Consider the following 23,503-nt stretch of genomic DNA (forward strand, 5'->3'; position numbering starts at 1 on the left):
AGCACTTCAGGAATTGACTCTTTCCCCCCTCGGCCTCCAGCTTCAGTGTGTTTCCCAGATTTTAGGACTCCACACAATTGCAAGCTCAATCAGAATCAAGGCAATTCTTTCATTTTTAAATACATAATGGAAATGTACGAGGGGTTCCTCATAAAAATTTATATCTCAATCCTCAATTCTAATTTATAGCCTTCCCTCCAGGCACATATTATTCAAACATTAATAAAGGCCCTATACATCAAAAAGCTTCAGGTTTCACTTTTGCTTGCATTCGTAGTCATGCATATTACATATGGAGAGAGAATCCAGCAGCGGTCCGTCTTACTGCAATTACACATCAAATAACAGACAGATTGATTGATTGATAGATCACGTCTAAGGTTTTGTATTCAATCCACTTAAATTTTAATGACCTTTTCAGCACCCCTGCTTAAAGCCTTATATGTTTAGATAATACTCTTTATGCTAATTCTCTAATTCCATAAATTTTAGATTTTCCCTCATCCATCTCTTTCTGTGTCTGAGATGTCCTAAAAATCTGTGTCATGAGATGTGATTATAGCATAAGCTGAATTATTCATTCAATTCAGACGGTGTTTGTGATTGAAAACGTGGAGTCACTGTGAAGTGAAAAGTTTATGTATAATGATGTATGTGTGTTTCTACATAACCGTTTACTAAAAGGTCACCATATCTGGTCAATATGGTGAAGAGAAATGTTTATGACTTATGACTGCAGTGACCTCTAGAAATAACAATCATTCAAATATTTAGCTAAAATGATTAATACTGTAACTGAATCTGTTAACTTAGTAAAGGTTGAGTTAACTTGCTCCCATACACACTGTTTTTTTTTGCAACAAATGTGATACTGGTTGGTTGGTTTAGTTTGCTTTGGTTGGAAAAAATAAAGAATAAAAAAAATTTATGAGTTTTTACAACATGTCAAATTTAAATAGTTTTTCGTTAAAATACTGCAAGGTAGGGTTGTCAGGATACTAGAATTCGATACCTATTGGTACTGGAATTTAAAAAAAATGTAAATTTTATGTGAATATTTAGCACTGTGGAGCACTGATTAAGCGCTGATTTGCCATTGTATTCACATGCTCAACAGAAATGACTGTGATTGGCCATGTAGGTCATTGGTTTACCAAACTCCCTGTTCATTATTGAGTGTAACCACAGATACAGAAACCCGTTTACAGGAGCATTTTAAAAGACACGTCGATCAGCTGGTTTGTTTTTAAGCTGACATGCAAGCGATCCGCTGATGAATCGTGGTTTTAAAGCGCTCCAGTGTCCCTGTATCTGTGGTTGTGCTTGGTAAACAGCAGTGAGTTTGGTAAACTTTACGGTCAATCACAGTCATTTCAGTTGAGCATGCAAACACAATGGCAAATCAGCGCTGTTTAAGAACGTGCTCCACAGCGGTCAAATGTTCAAGGAAAATGGACGTTTTTAAAATTGAAGTACTGATTGGTATCGAATTCCAGTATCGTGATAACCCTAAAGGTGTGTAGATATGCATAGTTTTGTATCCTTAAGAAATCAATTTCATGATTGATACGACTGATTTTATATAACTGGAAAGCACATTAAGTGTATTTTAATTTTGGTCACACTTTACAATAAGATTTCATTAGTAAAATGTATTTACTAACATGCGTAATTATGAAAAACAATTGTACAATATGGCAACGCAGTAATGCAGTGGGTAGAGTTGTCGTCTCACAGCAAGAAGGTCACTGGTTTGAGCCTCGGCTGGGTCATATGGCGTTTTTGTGTGGAGTTTGCATGTTCTCCCTGCCTTCGCGTGGGTTTCCTCCGGGTGCTCCGGTTTCCCCCACAGTCCAAAGACATGCAGTACAGGTAAATTGGTTAGTCTAAACTGTCCGTAGTGTATGAGGGTGAAAGAGTGTGTATGGATGTTTCCCAGTGATGGATTGCAGCAAGAAGGGCATCCACTGCAAAAACATATGCTGGATAAGTTGAAGGTTCATTCCGCTGTGGCAACCCCAGATTAATATAGGGACTAAGCTAAAAAGAAAATGAATGAATGAATTGTACAATATTTATTAATCATAGTTCAACATTTACTAATACATTATTAACATCCAAATCCATGCTTTTTAACATTAGTTAATGCACAGGTAACATGAACTATCTAGTCAACAACTGTTTTTTCATTAACCAACAGGAACAAATACTGTAATGAATATATTGCTCATGGATTGTTCATGTCAGTAAATGCATTAACTAACATTAGCTAATACAACCTTATTGTAAAATGTTAACTTAGTTTTTCTTATTTTTCCTTTTAAATTACTTTGTGGTAATTGAAGACACCAGTGGGCACTTTGAAATTGCTTACAGTAGGTAACATTTATAAATGATATTCACTGACAGTTTTCTTGACATTGAAAATTAACAATGTGGAAGAAAAATACAAATTGTTTAAAATAATTAAAAATCTAAACAAGAAAAAGTTGTAATGTCAGCTGTTTATCTGCAGCAAATGCTATTCTGTGTAGATCTACAGCACAAAGAATTCAAAGAGCCTGCGGAAGTCACTCCTCATTTGCATAAAGTCGAAAGATTCTTAACTTGTGTTGTTGGACACATACAGTACACATCCTGTGACCAAAGCTTATGGTCGTTCAAAGCTCTCCACTGAAATAATGTTCGCTTTGTCGCTGTGAGTCACTGGTAGTGTGAATGGGGCATATGTCGGTGCACTTACCACTATCAATGAAATTATTAGTATTATTACAGTTAGTATTAGTATTAATAATATGGTATTGCTATTAAATAGAGCCAATTATTGAAAAGTCAATACTCTGTAACTATTAAAACTGCTAAAATAATTAGTGATTAGAGAAAATTCCACTATACAAATGATTAAAATTGCTTGTTTGAACATCTGTGGTAATTTACAAAGATTTAAAAACAAATTAATTCAATAATAAAAACACTTTTGATCCACTAAATTCTATTTTAGTAGGGGTCTAACAGTATATGTATTTGTCTCAAAGCATCATGGAACGCTTCATCATGTGCTTCTATGGCAAATACAGTTAGCCCAGATGTGCCTGGAAATAGGCATAAAAAAACACATAAGGGGCTTTTCACTCAGAATGTATCTTTGCATTTAAAAATGTGAGATGCAACACTCAAAATTGGTTGATAATGTGCCTACTACTGCTTTGTTGCCATTCAAACAGTTGCCATGCCAACTTGCCACTGTAAACAGAAGCTTGCAATGCTTGCAAGTTATTCTGATTGGTCCACTGCTTTGGAATTGACATTAATAAGCACTGCATGTAAAAGTTAAAATTATTTTATCCTGACACAGCGTCTAAAACGCCCCTCACATGAGAGAGGCTGCAAAAGAGCCACATGTGGTATGTGTGTCCATCAAGCATGTGTTTACATAGAAAAAAACATTGAAATATTAAGACACGGTCCCATATCTTGCTCACATAAGTCAGTCTGTGGTCTGTTCTCTCTACACTCCCACAAGAGCAGAGATTGAACACCAGTTGTCCACTACACCTGCTTTAGCATCATCAACAGATGGATGGACTTCCAGTGTCAGCATTTTCATTAAAGGAGATTTTAGTTTCAGAAGCTTCTTGAATCTTAAATATAATGCACAATCAATGTTTTTTTCTGTTGTTTTAGAAGATGGTTGGAGCTTTGACACCTTAATACAGTCACAATCACCAGCGATCCAGGCTAGTAGATCTCTTTGAATCATTCACTTTCACTCAGGACTACAAATCTGTCAACATTTGGACTACACTTATTGCACTTATTGTGAAATTTATGACGCGTTTCCCTTGCCTTGCCATGTTCGACCCTTGCCTTTTTTGTTTGTTTTAGCCACCCAGCTTGACCATTCGTCTTATTGACCATTTGCCTGTAAGTTACAATTTGCTCCTAACTGTGATCATTGCATGCCTGTCCATTCTCTTATAATAAATCCTGCATTTGAATCCGCACCTCCGCCGTCAGTGTCCCTTCACATTACAAATACAAAGTCTCCAAATTATAAAGTTTTACTTTTACATTATTCTGTTTACTTTGTAGTTTTGTATTGCAAGAGGTTTTTCAGATCTTTAGCTGTATGTGACAAATCATTTCTGCCTGTTCAAAATAAACAGAAAAAAGTAAGCACTGGATGTTTTGCTTATTTGCGTTGTACCCCAAAACTAAGGTACACTTTCGAAAAATAAATAAATGTTAATTAATACTTTCCATATTTTGTGATTCACAAGTGCTTTCTGTTAATTTTTGGTTGTGAATTGCATTATGGGACCTTGATTTTTGCTCTGTTGACTTTTGATGTTGAAAATTCATCCCAAAAGATTAAAGTGACTTTTAATAGCCCCTTTCACACAGTAATACTGGTAAATAAAAATTAATTGGGTAATCCAAAAAATTACCCAAACTACTTTACTGGTAAATTACTGGTAAAGTTCACACAGGCACGGACGTTCCGAAATTTTTCTGGAAATAACCACACACATTCACTCCAAGATAACAGTAAATTCTGACATCATTACCCAGAAATGAGCTCAAAATGTCTGCACTTGTACTTGTAAATAGGGATCTGACTTGATTTGACTTTTATTTAAAGCTTTAGCAATCTTGAAGCTTATTCCAGAGACAACCAAAGGCAGATGCGCAAACCGCAACTAAATGTTTACACATTTGACAACATTACAAATTCTGTGGATGAATAAGTATTGTGAACAACTTCGATGAAAACATATGGAGGGACACTTTTGCATGTCGACATGTACATTATGTGTTTTTTTGCTGGTGCTCACCAGAGCACTCCTGCACACGCGTCAAGCAGAGCTTGACAGTAAACAAACTTCAGTTTATCATAAGCATTTTATCATTTTTTTTCCATAGTTGGCATTAAGAAGAAACATCTAGCAGCTAAATGTGTCTGGAAAAGTATCCAAAAGTTTTTATTTTCATAAACAGCACAGATGTGAGTGCGTCTGAATGTTTTGATTGGCTGGAGCAAACGTCTTAGGTTCTAAATGTGAACACGCTCTTTTCGGCAATCTTCCTTCAACGTTCACACAGCACAGCATTTCGGCAAATTACTGGCAATGATACAACTTCTCTTGCCACAGCAAATTTAAATTTCAAAAAGAGCCTGTTCACACAAACAGACTTTTCCAGAAAATTGCCGGTAATTTTCCGGAAAGATCTGTATGTGTCAAAGAGGCTATTGACATGTTAGTAGCTTAAAATAATATAATGTATATGAAATAACACATAGCGAAATAAGTCTGTAAAATAACAGAAAAAGTACTGGCAGTTTATTACAAGTTTTTTTTTTTTTTTTTACTGTGATATATGACAGCAACTCAGACAATTTATACCTTTAAACTATTAAAAATGTTAATAGTAGTCACTTTTACAAACTTTTCAAGGTCAAAAGTTGCTGGAAGAAAGATCAAGGCCTCATACTGCAATTCAAAGCATAAATAAACAGGAAAAAAACTGCTACTTTTGTGTACGTACAGAACCATAACTTTTTGTGTACCATTACACCTCTACATTTTAGTATCTTCTGCCTATTCACTTTATTCTTTACTTACTAGCGAGCGCAGCCATTTAAATCTTTTTGGCTGGAGACTTCCGGTCTCATTCCCTTCCATTCATTTTTCGACATAAAAACAGCTCAATATGCTGCTTGATGTTGCAAACTTATATATATATATATATATATACATTTTTTTTTTTTTTTTTTTATAGTTCTTGGTTTGTATAGTCATGCAAACACTGGTTTGCAGAGTTAGCAGTTTGACCGTTTTCTGCCATTTATTATTCCTAGTCATTTCTCCCATAGGCAACTGAATCAGAAGTTCAAAATCAAATCGCAAAAACGAGCCAACTTCCACATTAAAGAATAAGGTCACTGTCGTGGATAATGTCCTTGACTCATATAGTACTTGCAAATACACCTTTTAATACATTTTAGGTAGGAAAATAGCTTAATCAAGAAATGGTTATTGTTAGTCCACATGTACAGGACAGTGCAACACTGTAGTCAGTACAGAATATGTCCACACTGCCATCAAACACAAACAAAACTACCTTTTGAATTGGAGGACGAGCGCAGAACATTAGATGAAGCGAGTTTACAAATGGACAGCAGTATGATCATCAGTAAATGCCGTTTACCTGTCATTTCACCCACACTCTACGCAAAAACCACATAAACAGATTGTTTCCTACAGGGGTCTATACAAACACTGGAGTGGAGATGTTTGTTTTTACCATTCTCATTCCCTAATGTCTGGTAACCAGGGACGGTAAGTCATAAGACATCAGCTTGACTCTATTAATTACCACCTGATCCTTCCTTCCTGGATAATTAGGTACCCATTAGTTCTAATCAAGTAGTTACTTAATTATTGCAGTAATTAGTCTAATGGTCTAGCAAATTGAAGCTTTATCACTTTTGGATACTTAATGTTCTTGGCAGAGTGCATCACAAGTGTCAAGGCTCAAGCTTCAGCAATCAAGCGGTGGAGAAAGAAAGTTATTAGTGCAGCATCAATGCGATGTCTGAGATTTATATGGCCAAATGTGCTCATGTTCGAAAAGGGGAAAGTTGGAGGATGGGTTCACCCATGAAGCAAGGAGGACGGTGTGAATATTCATGCTAACCAACCCGAAACAGCCCACAGGCAAAGGGAGGTTGGGTGATTTGTGGCTTAGCGCAAACATCTCACTTTGTTTTCTCGTTATTATTTGCAAACCACACATCAAACTTTGTATAGTGCAAGGAGTTTGATTTTTCTTGGCTCATTACAGCTGCTGATTTTTCACAAGCTAATTTGAAAAAAACAAAGTAATAAATAATAATAGTAATAGTAATAATACTAATTATACTAATACTACAAATAAATGGTAGGTGACACTCTCTTCTGTTTGTATGCACCAGACACTTTCTTACCAACACTCCATGCTTCTGAAATAAATCTTAGAGAAAAGAAAAACATTTAAAACTTGAAAATTTTCGGTTGTCGATTGTGCTTTTAGAGCAAAAAAACACTGCTAATTCCAACTGTGAATGCTTAAACTACATTTCAAATATTAAGATTAAATATATAAAATATTTCATGTCCCATGACTGAAACAAAAGCAAATGTACAGCAAACCTGAATTTTAAGACACTCATGCATACGCTGCTATGGCCTGGAACACCATATACCGTTCAGCACTGTCATTAACATTTCAATGGAAGCGCTCCGGTGCTCACGCTTAATTACTCCTGGGTATTTTATAAGACACGGTTGGAAGGTATTGATCCTCTCTATTCGAGTATTCAGCCCATAAACACAGCAGGATCTGAGAGCAATAGCAGTTCTATTAAGTCAAAAACATGACAAACAAATTGGGATGAGGGTGGCAAAATAAAAAAAAATAAAAAAGCTGAAAGCAAATTTAGTTAAGGTTTTGAGTTTATATGGTGAACAGTACAGTAGTCAAGCATATCCATAGCTAAACTGAGACGTGTGACAGACATGTTTGCTCTGTCTCTGGCATGCATGTTTATGCTCTGTTAACACACTTTTTAATACAAAAAGTTATTGCAGTGCACTACGCAAGTAAAACCTTGCTCACACTGTGAGATTTTAGCCACGATTCTGTCATACGAGACAAATTTGTGAAATCCTAAAAGATTTTGAAATCCTAGACTAAAATTTGTGATCTTTGATCGTTGGTTTGACATGTTCACAGACAGCCGCTTGGTGCCTGTTGTGATCAGATTTTTTCTCCAATGAAGTTCTGGCAGTGTCAGAAGATTTCAGACCTGCAGTGTGACAACAGCTGTGTTGAGCGTCTATTCAAAAACCAATAGGAGCTGCGAATTTGATGACTTAATCCAAGTGACAATTCAATTGACCGTGGGGCAATGTAAAAAAAAAAAAACAAAAAAAAAAAAAAACTCTATCTGGATTTATTATTGAGACACACCATGTGCAAAATTGCCGCTAGATTGCTTATGTTTGCTGTGAGGAATCGTTTCAGAACGTGGAATATTGTCACGGGTAGATGACGTCAAACTACGGGGACATTTTCTTTCCTGTTTGGCGCATCTTCATTGTCGTTCAGTCTAACTTTATGTCAGCTGAGATCTCACAGTGTGACATGGGAGCCATGTTCATGCAGTCTGACATGCTACAATTGTTTAGGATTTTGTAAAAATAAATGCATATAAAAACATTGCACAGTGTGAGCAAGACTTAATTCCAGAAAAAGATTGGCCAAATCAAAACAACTGTGATTTCTTCACCAGTTGATTGGTGCATCTATACCAATGGTCTCAAACTCAATTCCTGGAGGGCCACAGCTCTGCATAGTTTATCTCCAACCACCTCCAACTCGCACCTGCTTGAACTCTAGTAGTTTTGAGCACCTTGATTAGTTTAATCAGCTGAGTTTGATTAGGGTTGAAGCAAAACTGTGCAGAGCTGCTGCCCTCCAGGACTACAGTTTGAGACCTATGATCTGAACTTTATGTGTGACAGGTATGTAAATACTCATTCATTTATTAAACTTTTTTTTTCTTTCAAAAACTTCTTGTTAACAAGAAAGATGGTTCTTTAAAGGCTCTTTGTACATAGTAATATGTCTATTAAGAACTATGTCTTCCTGGAGATAAAATGCTGAAATTGTTCTTTATGAGAGTTTTAGGGTTATCTCGTACCTTTTTTTCCAAATCTGTAACTGATAAAGTACCTGCAGCTCATTGCTGGTTTCTGGAGCTCAACCATCAACTACACATACTGTCAACACTCAATCAACAGGTAAATTCATTCTTCCTTATATGTCAATACATTTTAAATGTCAATGTAACATCTTGTTTTCGTTTTTTTTCTGTTTTAAGTTTAACATAACATGTGTAACCAGCTCTGTTCAGTTGAGAATGACTCTTCCCCACAGGACAAGTAGCAGAGATTTTTAAACAGAGATTATCAAAACTCTTTGGCCATATTAAGGAAATGCAAATAGTCTAATCCAGGGGTGTCCAAACTTAAAGGGCCGCAGTTTGGCTCCAACTTCTTTTATTACCCCTGCCTGGAAGTTTCTAGTACAACTAGAAAAAGCTCAAGCTGGTTCAGGTGTGTTTAATTGGGGTTGGAACTAAAATATGCAGGAACACTGGCCCTTCAGGACCAAATTTGGACTAATCCAATTCAATGATCCATGCTAAGCTAAACTAAATGTGCCCAGATTTACATATGTCATTTGTTTTGATACACAGGAATGATGGACCCACTTGCAAAGTATATTTTAGACCAAGACAAGATGTAAAAACTGTTATCCATGTCTGCACTTCAACAACAAAAGTTCTTTCTTTTAATTTAATTACCACAATCCTACTGATGTGCACACCAAAAATAAACAAAAAACAGTGTTAATTTAAAATACTTTCTAACAGATTTTCCCCTCGCTTACAAGAGTAACTGTGCTGCAAGAGTCACTGTATTAGGTGATCTCAGTGTCTCATATATGAGCAGGATTCAGCAGTGTTGAGCTTCAGAGTGAGAGTGAACGGGTTGCCTCCAAAGCGCTGCAAATTGAGCCAGGCTTGTCTGTCATCACCTCCCAATTAGCTGCCGTTTACTGAGTCTGTTGGAGACAGTGCATGTTGGCAGGTGAGGAGAGGTGTCTGAGAGGTGCCAGTGCCAGCCTCCCTACCTGACTAGGATTGACTTATGACCCTGGCGACTGCATGACCCCATCACCCCGACTCCACATATAAACCCTCCCCCGTTCCCTCCCAGCCACCCTTCACCGGAGCTTGTCAAGGCATAGCTAGTAAGAAAAAGAGATAGCAGAGGTAACCTTGAAACCCTCCAAAACGTCACCGTAGTGCTTTCATAGCTCAATGGAAAAGAACAAGGGGGCTAATCTTGTAATCTCAATCATTTGTGACGGCGGTTATTTCTGGGAAGGAACAGAGCTCGGAGGGCTCCAGTGCATTCCCAGTGTTCATTTATCAACAGTGTGGATGCAGATTATTTGTGTGTCATTTCATGTCACTACGTAACCTCGTTCAGAGTTCGGCCAAGAGAGGCTCTCCTTCCATCTGCTTCCAAGGTAATACAGGAATTTGGACATCAAAAGATGGCAATCTCTGGCTCGAGCGACCTTTGAAAGTTTTAAAACGCTGCTAATAATACGTTTTTACAATGCGCTATCAACCGGCGAAATGGACAACAGCAGCTGGAACCTGATTAAGGCTTAGATAAGTAAACAGACCAGTGCGATTGTTGAATGAGGTCAAGAAAGATGGAACACGATGCCGGAGCCGCGTGGAGTGCATAAATATTGTTCTCGATATTTTCCATGACCATTTGCAATAGAACCTCTGAACTCAAAGTTGGCTCTCTTTAACTTGACCTAGATGTCACATTCTGAAGAATCCTCCTCCAGATGCCTTCAGAAGGGAAAAAAAAGGTTAGAATAGAAAAAGAAAAGCCCACTCCTTGCCATATGACAGCAGCGTGCGAAAAACTGACACGCAGAGTTTTCAAATTGGGGCCCGGGGAGCTGAAGCATAAAATAACTTCAATCTCACTGGCTCTCTAAGGAATAGAGCAGAGGTGCGACCAACAACAACACAACAACGGCAAGGCAGGAAGGGGTGAAGGTAGGAGTTATTAGAGGATAAAACATGCCTCTCCATCTCACTCCCTCTCTCTCAGGAACCCCAAGGATGATCAATGGATTTAGTCAGAGGGATATTCAAGCAGAAAATTGCTGCCTTTTTGCTTTTCTTTGAAGTATTTCCAGAACACATACCAAAGCCCCAGTCCACCCAGGGTTGAAAATAACAGCACAAGAGCGGTCTCTAAGAGTAATCCTAAAAAGAGAGAAAAGGCAGGCAGAGGAGGCTGGGGGGAAGCTAAATGTTAAAGGAGGTGGGTGAAAGCCAGATTGAAACTTTGCAGGTATAAAATTGAAGGCAGCCAGCTGAACGACCACAGCAAAAACGGGGGCTTTATTTTTCATTCTTTCACCAAACGCATGTTTGGCTGGCTTCATTTCTTGACTGATCATTGATCGCTTGTCATCTATTGATCAGGTCCTGAATGAGGGGTAATGGGATGAACCATCTACAACATCCTGATGACGGTCATGGACATCTCGTGATGAGCTGTTAACCACAGGGACAAAAAAACAGATCGAAAGACAAATCATCTCACTAGCCACAGACACATGGATGGATGGGCCATAGGGAGAACAGAAACAGCTCCACTGAGGCGACTGTCAAAACCAAATTTAGAACTGAAGCCTCTAAGTGCATCTTATATCTGCTGCTTACTGTTAATGTGACTGATAGAAGACAAAACTGTGAAGGAACTGATGTTAACACTGGAACTACCAGAATCATATAACTATTAGACTGGCCATTCTCATAAAGGACCTAATATTGTTGTCATGTCCTTTACATTCAAACCCTCTATTGAGATTTTAGCATTAAGCTTCGAATGTCTATCAAAATATTATATCAAGACATTTCCCAAAAAAATATGTTTATGTATTATAGCCTATATTCTGTAGAAGTTAATAGACCACCCCCGAATGTGCTCACCCCTTACTTTGTCCGGCAAACAGGAGAGCAAGGTTTTTTCAGCACAATGGATATGCTGTTTTGAAGGACATGTCTGAAGTTATGTTGTTGTTATCAGAAAGTTGCTAGGCAAGTCATTTCACTTGGTGACCATCTTTGAAATGCCTCAAGTGCAGTATGCTCAGGCATTCTGTCTGCATGGGAAAACATCAAATTCTCCAAAACTTTTTACCAAACTTACGATTACATTACACATTTTGGAATCACTGATAAAATTAAACAATTGTCTCAAAAGTTTTGTTTCTAAACGTTCCAATCAAACAAAATCAGCATTTTTTCAGGTTGCTCAAGCTAATGCGCACTCAAAAGGAACAAGATCACGACATCAACCTCATTTATTGCCATTCCACACGATCATCCTCTGGATAATGCTTTGTCAGATCACACTGCTCTTCTGAAGTAATCCACATGGTCTTAATGAGGAATCTCCTCCAAAAGTGACAGTGACTATTTGTTTACAAGTTTGTGGGCGTTTGAGTAGTTGCTGTCGTGTGATGTGCATTTGACAGGAAAGGCTGTACCTCGCGTTCATTTTATACAGATTGCAAAACCAGAAAACTTGTTTTTAAATGCATTTGATTCAAATAAAAACAAAGATTTCAAAACTATCAACAGACATATATTTCTTATGTCTGTGAAGCAAGTATTCGCTGAGATTTGTGAGGTATTTGACCACAAAAACCTGTTGTAAAAGCACACATCTGTTCCGAGCTTCTCCCCGGTGAAACGTCAGTCTGTAGCAATCGATGAATGGCTCCTGTAATAGTAGGCGGGGCTTCATTCGCCATTTTCATTCATTAATATATTAATTTTCTTATCGGCTTAGTCCCTTTATTAATCCGGGGTCGCCACAGCGGAATGAACCGTCAACCTATCCAGCAAGTTTTTACGCAGCGGATGCCCTTCCAGCCGCAACCCATCTCTGGGAAACATCCACTCACACATTCACACACACACTCATACACTACGGACAATTTAGCCTACCCAATTCACCTGTACTGCATGTCTTTGGACTGTAGGGGAGACCGGAGCACCCGGAGGAAACCCACGCGAAGGCAGGGAGAACATGCGAACTCCACACAGAAATGCCAACTGAGCCGAGGTTCAAAACAACGACCCAGCGACCCAGCGACCTTCTTGCTGTGAGGTGACAGCACTACCTACTGCGCCACTGCCTCGCCCCATTCGCCATATTGACAGTTACAATTTTCCACCATTCATTCTCACACATACACTACGGCCAATTTAGCTTATTCAATTGACTTGTAATGCATGTCTTTGAACGGTGGGGAAAACCGAAGCACCCGGATAAAACCCACACGAACACAGGGAGAGCATGCAAACTCCACAAAGAAACACCAGCTGACCTAGCCAGGGCTCAAACCAGTGACCTTCTTGCTGTGAGGTGACAGTGCTAACCACTGAGCCACTGTACCACCCAGTGCTGAAGTTTAATTATTCAATATGATTTTAATATTTGGAGATTTTTGATGTAGAAGTAAAATAAAGTCCTACACCAATATAAAAACATATACTTTATAAAATAAGCATGGCATTTTTTTTTTTTTTTTGACGTGGGTATGTGTAATTACTTTGTAAAGCAAAATAATTGATGTTATATTTAGCACATACCTTATTTTTAAAACTATTTTAAATAATAAAAAAAAATTATACTACATAAAAAGCAAATGAGTCAGTTATCATGGCATTCTCCACCCTACATGAATTTGGCCACAGTGTTGATGTTTACAACTCAATATTTGGGAAACAGGTTCATTTTGGTCAGATAACAAGCATCCCCATGGGAATAAACTTTGTAAGATTATCTAGCTTGTTAGATTTATGCGTGTAATTCGATCCTCTCAGCAGCTCACAATGAGTTCATTAATTGTTGAAAGACGATCATTTAAAAGTTTGCACACAGTGCTGTGATGAGTGGATGAAAAAGCACTCACTTTAAAAACAAATGACAGTTTAATACAGTAAGTGTGTTCCAATTAAAATATAGCACTTTTACAATAAAGAGCTGACTTAATGAAGATGCAGAAAATCCTCGATTGAAGGACACAAAGCCCTTCATGGGCAATAAGCAGTAGATTATCGTATTGTTTTAATTGTACTTAACTAATTTTACACACATTTCTTTCTTTATGATTTTATTTATTTATTTTTTTGGTTTCATTTTTGCTTTTTTATTATTATATATATATTTCTTCTTATTATATGCATTTTAATCCCAATGAATTATTTTTTTTTCCTATTTCAAATAAAGCCTGATTTAAAAAAAAAAGTGTTTCACAAAGTGACAGAACAAATCAAATTTCTATAATGCATTTCCCATTGCTATCTCACTTCTGAAATAAACAATTTTGCCGCTCAAACATTAAATCTGATTTATCGCCATTGTGACGACCAAAGCTCCATTTTCAGGGGTGAAAGGCTCCCCTGTTGCAGCACAGTCGAGTCCTTGTAGTGCTGAAGGTGTTCTAAATTGGGAAAAGCCAAGCAGTGCCAATGTGAGGTTGAAGCTCTGCATTGGCCAGGGAACTTGCGTGCCGCCCCTGGGGGCCGCATGGCACGGCACATCTGACAGCGGAAGCATGTGGCATACGCAGGCCGTTATGGATAGAGCTGGGCGATGGGGGACTTTGCTCCGCCGCTCCCTGCCGTGCTCACTGACGGCCTCATCCGTTTCTCCAGCCCTGCCCTAATAGATCTGCAATGCCTTCCATTCCAATTAAAAGGCCCGGACGCCCTATTTGTCAAAGGACGGAAGGGACAACGAGAGAGGGGTGCTTAGCATTAGTTTTTGGAGTAATTGCCAGCCAAAACGTTGCAAATGGGAGAGAAAGGTTAGTACTGTAAAGCTGGATAGCTCTGGTGATTATTTCTGCTTTTTTTTTTTTTTTTAGGTTTGGCTTGGCTTGGCTGATTTTTTTTTTTCTTTTCCAGTGAGCTTGAGCTCATAATGTAATTTCACAGCAGTGCAATCACTGAGGTTTGTAAGTGTTTAATTCTAATTAAAGTGTGAGGAAATAGCTGGAAGACGTTTCACCACAAAATATCTTGCACACGGGGTGGAAGAGTTCATGTACCGCAGTTGAACTTCTGAGCGAAAAATCTTTACAGCAGACACACTGGATTCTAGGAAAAACAGATTATGTGGGTGACGCTAGCCTAAGAGTGCCAATTTAACCATACACACATAACTGCCATTTATCTTATGATTATTAAGTTGAATCTCAGTTTAACCAAAAGAATATAACTGCATATACATGTAGTACGCAGAAAAGATGGATGGCTACACTAGCATAACTCATGCACATATGCGCATTGGAGAGGAGCAAAGTTTATTACTTTTTTCCCCCCTTTTCTTTTTTTTTTTTTTTTTTTTGTTATGTGCGTTTCTGTTCATGTCGGTGGACGGGGAATTTCTTTCTATGGTTTAATTCAACAATAACATTTCCGATCAGGGTCTTGGGCATCTCAAGGGCATTCCTGGTGAAATTACTGGGACTCTGCACCATTTATCATAGCCTGACATGTGTCATGTTCCAGACTCCGGTGTGTAGAGGTTACAGCTGAAGACAGCTCCTTCTTTGTTGAGCAGCCATCAAAGACAACATCGCTTATTTATTTTTCCCCCCAAAAAGAGGAGCGAAAGAAATAAGAACAAGTTTAATCTTTTAAATAATAAAAACGAATTAATTAAACTATATATACATTAAATTAAAATGTATATATAAAATAGACCCCTAAATAATTAACAATGAAAAGAAGAAGAGTCAGCACATTGTAACAACATTATGCTTAAGGCAAATAGCTTGGTAGATAATATTAAACTAATGAATGCTAGGTTATTTAAACCCAATTCTGGGCATAATACGGACTATACCTGGGGTATTTTTTAATCAAATGAATAGGACTAAATTCAGTCGGGTTAATTCATATTTTACCCAATTTGGGTTTAAATAAAAGCCAGCATTTCTTAGCTTGTACCCTTTCAATCTCACAGAATAACAAAGGCATATGAGCAAGCAAAATTAAATATTAGGATGAAAAAAGTACATCAAATCCTCATACAAAATAAATAAGCAACCAAAATAAGCACCATATGTTATGTAGCTTTAACTGTTTTGGAGAACCATAGTCTGTTTTAAAACTCTTGGGTCATTTTAAGAGTTATTTTTTTAAATCGCTGCGCTCTATTAAATGACCATTTGTAGATGTAGACTTGGATCATGACTGTTGGCTTGTTTAGCCACGATAATGAGCACTAAAGAATGTTTCATTGAAAGGTGTTATTGTTGCCTATATGCTTACAACACCTCTTGGCGTTATTCTTGAATAACGGAGCACTGAATAATCCCTCACGGCACATAAAATATAACACTATTGTGTGAAAGCATGGCAGTTGAAAAACAGCCCTCCTTGTAAGGCATTGATTCGTTGTAACAATCTTCTGTAGTCTCACGCTGGCATCAGAAGAGGCTGGTTCAGGGGCTGAGTTTAGGCCTTCCTGACGCTTCATTTGGAATTCTGGCATTGTTCCCATTCTGCAAAGCTTTGCTGATGTTTTTTTCTTTTGGCGGTTATAAATGATAATAATTAAAGGAAAATATACAATAATTAGTCACACCAGGTTTTTCCATCTGGTAGTACCTGAAAGATGTTATCACTGGTGTCTCAGGGAGCAGGAGTGATCTGGGTTCAATACAAGTTAAGCTCTAGTTTCCACACAATTTGTGCCAAAATGTTGATTATAAATACTTTTAATATTAACTAAATACTTTATTTATTAAGTTTATACTTATTAAGCCCTTTTTAGTTGTTAATAAAACAAATTGTTGCTGTAGTGATGCATGTGATGGGTTTGAAAACAAGAAATGTGGTCCGCATTGTTTTTCTTTTTTTTTATGTTTTTGTTTTGAATTATAAAGTAGCTGCATGATTAATCCCTGAAAGATTGCAATCTCGATTCAGCAATCATGTACTCCTAATTCTAAAAGGTTGTGATTATGTTTAATAAATCTTTGACATTCACATTAGAACATTCAAATCTTTGTTCGACCCAGAGGGACAAGTTGTCATGTATGGCTAATAAAGCTTCAGTCTTTACAAATAGTCACAGAAACACTTTCATATAGTTTGTAGTTTGAAAATAAACCCTGATGTCTAAGAGAGCAATCAACACTGTTAAGACAATCGCTGTCGATAAACATCCTTCTTATACTCAAAGTTATTTGTTCAATAGATTCATTTAAATGCTGATTCATCTAGTAATGGATGAGCTATTTAAAAATTTATTAAACCTGAGATTTTTTTAAATAATTTCAATTATACAATAATATAGCTTTCAGACTCTAGTCTTATTTAAATTTTCACAGAATAACATTTTTTTTAACTAATTTTAACTTGGCTTAAAATTTTAAGGCAACCAACTTTAGCAGTCAAGTCAGAAGTCTTCAGGAGTCACCTTAAATCGAGTCAAGTGCAGTACTTGAGTTAAAAGTTGATTCAACTCAAAAAAGCTCTGCAGCAAGTTAGCTTGCAACTTTAAATTGAGTCTTTAAACTTTAATTTTTATATATATTTTTCATTTTTTATTACAGTGTAGTTTGTAGTTTGGATATAAACCCTATGTCTAAGGGGGCAATAAAATTCAATAGATTCTTCTAAACTGCTGATTAATTTAGTAAGAAGTGAGCTATTTAATCATTTGTTAAAACTGAGATTTAGCTTTTAAATTTTTCAATATTTAGGGCCCTATCATACACCCAGCGCAATGCGGCGCAAGGCGTGACGCAATAGTTATTTGCTAGTTTCAGCTCGGCGCAAGAGTGGTTTTGACGTTTTGCAGCACGCTGTTTAAATAGCAAATGCATTTGCGCTCATATGTGCGCCCATAGGCGTTCTGGTCAAAAAGGAGACGTGTTGAGGTGCATTGCTGGCACATAGCTATTTTGAGAAACTATAATAGATTGTTCAATAGACCAGAACAAAGCCAGTCTAAAGTCCAGCACAGAGCGCGTTAGATGTGTGCCTTGCTTAAACATTGCTTAATACAGACAGGATGTAGGCTACAGCTATAAGCAAATATCTTTAAATATTAAAAAAATTAATTAAAATATTAAGGATATATATAGGATATAAATATAAAGGATTAAAATATTACAAAACATTTTCTACCCAACATGAATATAAAAACCAAACTTTCATGCCTTCTTCATCTCAAGAGGCTTTTTCAGTTTATTCATAACAATTTGCTTTTGTATACGGTTTATCATTATAAGCAGATTTATAATTAATTGCATTTGTATATTTGTTTTATTAAAAACAAGCTTAGTTTTGCCCACATGTCAGGTTTTAGACAATATGGGGCACAGCATGTGTATTTGGATATAACTCAGTTTTTTGACCATACTTTTTTATTATCGTTCATTTATTCGTTTGCTGGAAATTAGAACTGAATTTAGAAATAAATTTGAAACAAATCTTTGTGCTTAACAAACAAAATTAATTATTTATAGGCTAATGGACGTCTGTGCATCCAACACGTTTTCTATACACGAGAGTGAAAGCGAAAGTAAATAATGAGAAGGCTCAGCTCGTCTCTCATTCTCACGCTATAGATGCTCTGTTAAACTGTTTTCTTGTTAGTAAAATGCTCAGTTTTTCAACTTACAAAGTCCATCACGTAAATAGTAAATGCGCTTTGGCACGACGTAACTGACTCTTAAAGGGAATGGGAGATGAGAGTCTGATTGGTTTATTGTCAAAACACACCTATAACTCATTATCAGAGAAACACTTTGAAACAGTTTGTAGTTTGGATATAAACTCTGATCAAAATCATCTTTTGACACTCCAAATAAAGGTTGTCACGATTACATTAAGGCAACAGTTTTCGACAGCTATTTGTTCAATACATTATTTGCTCAATAAAAATTCTTCAAAAATGCTGATTCATCTAGTAAAGGGTGAGCTATTTAATCATTAAAAATCAGATTTAAAAAAATAATATCTTCAATTATACAACCATATAAACTTGAATCGAACACATTGCAAACTACTTTAATGTTGTTTTGTTAAGATGTCTATGAGAACTGTGTGAAAGTTCTGATATCTTTCATAAACAAAAAGCTACATGATTCTGGATAATGCTTTAAGAAGCAATTGGGTTACACAAGAACATTTAACATGTGTATTAGCTTATTTACACAGCAATAACTTTTTGGGGGCATGAAAAGGCAAACTTTGGGAAACAAAAAAATAAAATTTTAAAAGAAAAATACACTTCTGTCTAACAATACAATTCTGTTCAGCGTATACAACTAAATTTATGATGTTGTGAAAACCATGATGTTATGCATGTAGCCACGCATGAATACTTGGCAACCAAAATGACTGTGAAGGCCTAAAGGCACATAGTAATATCACCAACTACAGGCCTGGCATGCATAATAAAATGCAGAAAAGAAACAATTCTATTATTCTATTATATTTATGTGGGATGATTTTGGGAGTATCATCACTAAAACCTTAATATATGAAATATAAAAAAATATTACATTTTAACTTTGATTAAATGTTTACAATGCAAATCCAAATAGATCCACTTATTTGGTAAACACAGCAAGTCTCTCTATACCATATCTACACTGCAAAACCCATCATTCATTTATTCATTCATTTTATTTTCGACTCACTCCCTTTATTAATCCGGGGTCGCCACAGCGGAATGAACTGCCAACGTATCCAGCACATTTTTTCACAGCAGATGCCCTTTCTGCTGCAACCCATCTCTGGGAAACATCCACACACATTTATTCACACTCATACACTACGGACAATTTAGCCTACCCAATTCACCTGTACCACATGTATTTGGACTATGGGGTAACCTGAACACCCGGAGGAAACCCACGCGAACCAAAACCCAACTGCCAACTTTATCAAATGAAATGAGTGTAGTTAAGTCAAAATTTACTGAAAGTGAATTCTACTCATTTGAAAAGAGTTTTAAACTCAGTGTTGAAGGTAATGAGTTAATTAAATGTAACTTTAATGGAGTAAGTTCACAGTACTCCTATAGATTCGTTTAAAATCAAATGGTTTGTAGCAATCAGTTCCTCAAACGGTTCGAGTTGCCTTAACGTATTGGGTTTTACAGTATTCAGTTGGTTTGAGTTCTCTTCATTTATCAGGTTTTACTGTGCTGAAATTGCTTCGTTTACTCAAATGGATTAAGTTCACAGCACTCAATAGGATTAGTTTTTGAACTTTAATGGTTTGTTGCAATCGGTTTCCTTAAACGTTTGAGTTACCTTAACTTTTTGGGGTTTTATAGTGTAAGAAAGACAAATAATTTTACTTTACAAACTGTTTTGTAAATAAATTATATAAAAATTTTCATATTAGTTAATTAATTAATTAGTTATTTGTTTAAAAACAGAATAAATGTACACACATTTACACAAATAAATAAATAAATAAATAAATAAATAAATAAATAAATAAACATAATGATGACCCTAAAATGTGCCAGAAATCTGTGCATTCAGGTTCCATGTGGGCCTTGTTATTAGCCACAAATGTTGTGAATAGATTACCTTGCATTTATCTTTAAATTTGTTTAACAATGTGTGTTAAAAAATATCAAGCATGTCTGTTTTTTTTTTTCAGAACAAATAAATAAATAAGAAATAAAATGTTTTTCATAGGTTTTCAGTCAGCTTCAGCACCAGGTGGCTGTGGAGGCTCAAAACTAGTAGTCACAACAGGTGAAGAAATCATTACTTTTGTCAATGGTGTCCAAGTGATCTTGATTGATCTGAGATGTCTTATGTTGTGACCAGTCATTTTCTTCATAGGATTAATGAGACCCCTCCAGTCTGTTCAATACACGTGTCAATTAGAGACTTACACCGGCATTACAGCAGCACATTCTGACTCCCACAACAGCTCAACATTTGCAATCCGTCCTCCAGGAATAATTTATTTAAACATTAGTTCATGCAAAATAAACAGATCAGGATTTAAAATAATCCACTGTTTACTAATAACACAAAATTTCAGCTTTTTTGGGTACAAGTGTCAGCAGAAATGAATTCATCTAAAGGCCATTGCTATTAGTAATAGTGTATTATGTAAGAAGATTTCAAAATCCATAAGTAACGACTGCATTACAGCTTTGCGCACATAAACCGGTCGCTTCTCAGAGTACTAAGCGATTTCCACACTGGCCCACCTTCAAGAAATGAATGTGATATGTCATTGTTTAGGAAGTGCATCAGTAATTGCTGACATGGTAAAATGTAAAATACTGCCAGGAATTAGTGTGTGTGGGGGGGTGGGGGGAGACATATAAAATTAATTAAATCCTCCAGCGCATTATTTATAACTTAATATAATATAGTGGAGCATTTTTGAATAGCACTGTATTTGCACATTTCAGAGATACTAAAAGACAAATGACTAATTAGGCATAAAAAAGGGGCCTTTTGGTGATGGAGACATGTAAAATAAATTACAGACGTAGCTTCTTATAAATGAACAAAATGTGGTTTTAAATATTGTTTGGAGAATTGCCATGGTGACCAAAGCTTGTCTAATATCTTTCTCGGTACGAGCAGCTCATTACACGACACAACAGCTCTTTTTCAAAGTGCTGAGTGCCAGATTAATATATATTAGGAATTGGTGAGGCAGCCCTCATTGTGCTAAGAAGAATGGAGGAAACTTCTCCCAGGCATTTACATGTGCATTCAAATTGGCTGTCATTACAGAGAGTAACAGCTTAACAAATGCTATACATCAGATTCTCCTTTTCTGACAGAGACACAACTTGTAATCATGTGTTTTGTCAAGCGGCCTCCTTTTCAGCCAGCGTGTGCAGGCAAATTGTAAATTGATGAATAAAATTAAAGGGATGGTTCACCCAAAAATAAAAATTCTGTCATAATTTATTCATTTTTCACAAAACTGTTTTTTTTTTTTTTTTTTTTTTTGCAAAAAGTTATAAAAAAAAAAATGTTTGCAATTAGTAGCCATTGGCTTTAATAGTATTTGTTTTTCCTAATATGGAAGTCAATGGTTACTGGTTATAACATTCATCAAAATATATTATTTTGTGTTCAATACAAATAAAAAATTAAAAAGAAACTTATAAAAGGTTTGGATGTGAGGGTAAGTAAATAATTGATACAAACCTAAAGGAATCATTTTCTTTTGCTAAATATAAAATACGAAGATTTAAATGATGACAGATTTTTTTTGGGTAAAAAACTTAATTAATAGATGAATAAATACATAGAACATATTTTTTTTGTTGTTTAAAAACAAAAACTGCATAATAAAAATAACCTGATATGAAATAACTTAAAAAATGTGGTGGAAAATATTAATTCAGTCATTTTCCTTTGGCTTAGTCTCTCTACTTTATCAGGGGTCGCCACTGCGGAATGAACCGCCAACTTCCCAGTACTGGGAAACACCCATACACACTCATTCACAGACACACACACACATACACTATGGACAATTTAGCTTATTCAATTAACCTATAGCGCATGTCTTTGAAGAAACCGGAGCGAACATGGGGAGAACATAAAAATTCAAACAGAAATGCCAACTGGCCCAGCCGGGGCTCAAACCAGCAACCTTCTTGCTGTGATCCGACAGTTCTAACCACTGAGCCACAGTATGGAAAATAATAAAAATTTAAAGCGTCAATGATATTTCATGGAAATTTCTACTTTTCATTCAACGGTGTCATATTTCAATATTTACAAATCTACATTTTGTTTATTAAAAGTAAGTGAATGCATTGCAATGAGCAAGTTATCTGGCACAGTAATTACTACTATTTATTAATAGAGCTATTAGTATAGTGTAATGTTAATCCATGTAAATAGTACACATTATTAAAGTTGTATTTACAAATATAATCTAATATGTATTTTCATGTTAACTAACATACATGTAGTTTATTACAGGTAATACTAAGAAATTAAACTTTATTGATTGTCGTTTTTTCTAGATTTGTACATTTAAAAAGTACTATAAAAAGAGCTATGAATGTAAGAGCAATATTTGAGTAATTGAAATTTCAGTAATACAAACAATAACAGACTATAATCAGAAACAACTAGAAAAAAAGTCATTAAAATTCATTGGTAATAAGAACCTTGAAAAACATCCAGTTTCTGGGGCATTCAAATTATTTTATTCCGATTATTTTAATTACAATTATTTTAATATTATGTCCCCTTTTAGTTGTTTTGGAATAATAAAAAAAAAAAAGTCAGCAGCTTTGTCATTTTAGCATAAGTAGCAACTGTATTAGTCTTTGAGAATGGTAGGGTGGGGGGCATTTGGAGTCAAAAAGACTGAGAACCACGGATAAAAATGGATCCAGGTGTCTACATATATTTAAAAGAAAAAAATGAACATGCCATCAATGCCCAAATCACAAACACACTACAGTGCATGTGCGTGTGTGAGTTGGAAGGCTGTGTGTCCAGCAATGCCTGTTCATGATTGAACGATTGCTTGGGCTCAGGCTTAGAGGGATTTAAGCTTTTGGAGATCCGTTCTTAAATTGCTGGCAGTTTCTCTTTGTACATCTCTTTTTCCCTTTTCTCTTCTCTATCTGAAGCTTATATGTACTTTAATCTCAAGTACAAGAAGTGGCTTTTGGTAAGAAAACAGACGCTTCACAAAAGAAAGATTCAAAAAAGAAAACAGTGTCAGCTTTGGCAGGGACTTGACTGAAATGTTGCCACAACTCCAGTACTATAATATGGTTTAAATTTTTATGTT

The 23,503-nt window shown here is 36.1% G+C and overlaps 2 long non-coding RNA genes across 2 annotated transcripts in view; one reads left to right on the forward strand and one right to left on the reverse strand.

Annotated features, from left to right (window-relative positions):
- The window catches only part of si:ch211-147m20.3, an 89,986-nt gene that overhangs the window by 27,252 nt on the left and 39,231 nt on the right, over positions 1–23,503 (reverse strand).
- The window catches only part of LOC141378832 (uncharacterized), a 43,636-nt gene continuing 34,395 nt past the window's right edge, over positions 14,263–23,503 (forward strand). The window contains exons 1-2 of the long non-coding RNA XR_015515014.1: positions 14,263–14,532; positions 20,404–20,463. This is a non-coding gene — a long non-coding RNA (uncharacterized LOC141378832). The remainder of the gene's footprint in view (positions 14,533–20,403; positions 20,464–23,503) is intronic.

The sequence above is a fragment of the Danio rerio genome, chromosome 18 (genome assembly GCF_052040795.2).
Source record: "Danio rerio strain M-AB ecotype USA chromosome 18, GRCz13ab, whole genome shotgun sequence".
NCBI classification, from domain to species: Eukaryota; Metazoa; Chordata; class Actinopteri; order Cypriniformes; family Danionidae; genus Danio; species Danio rerio.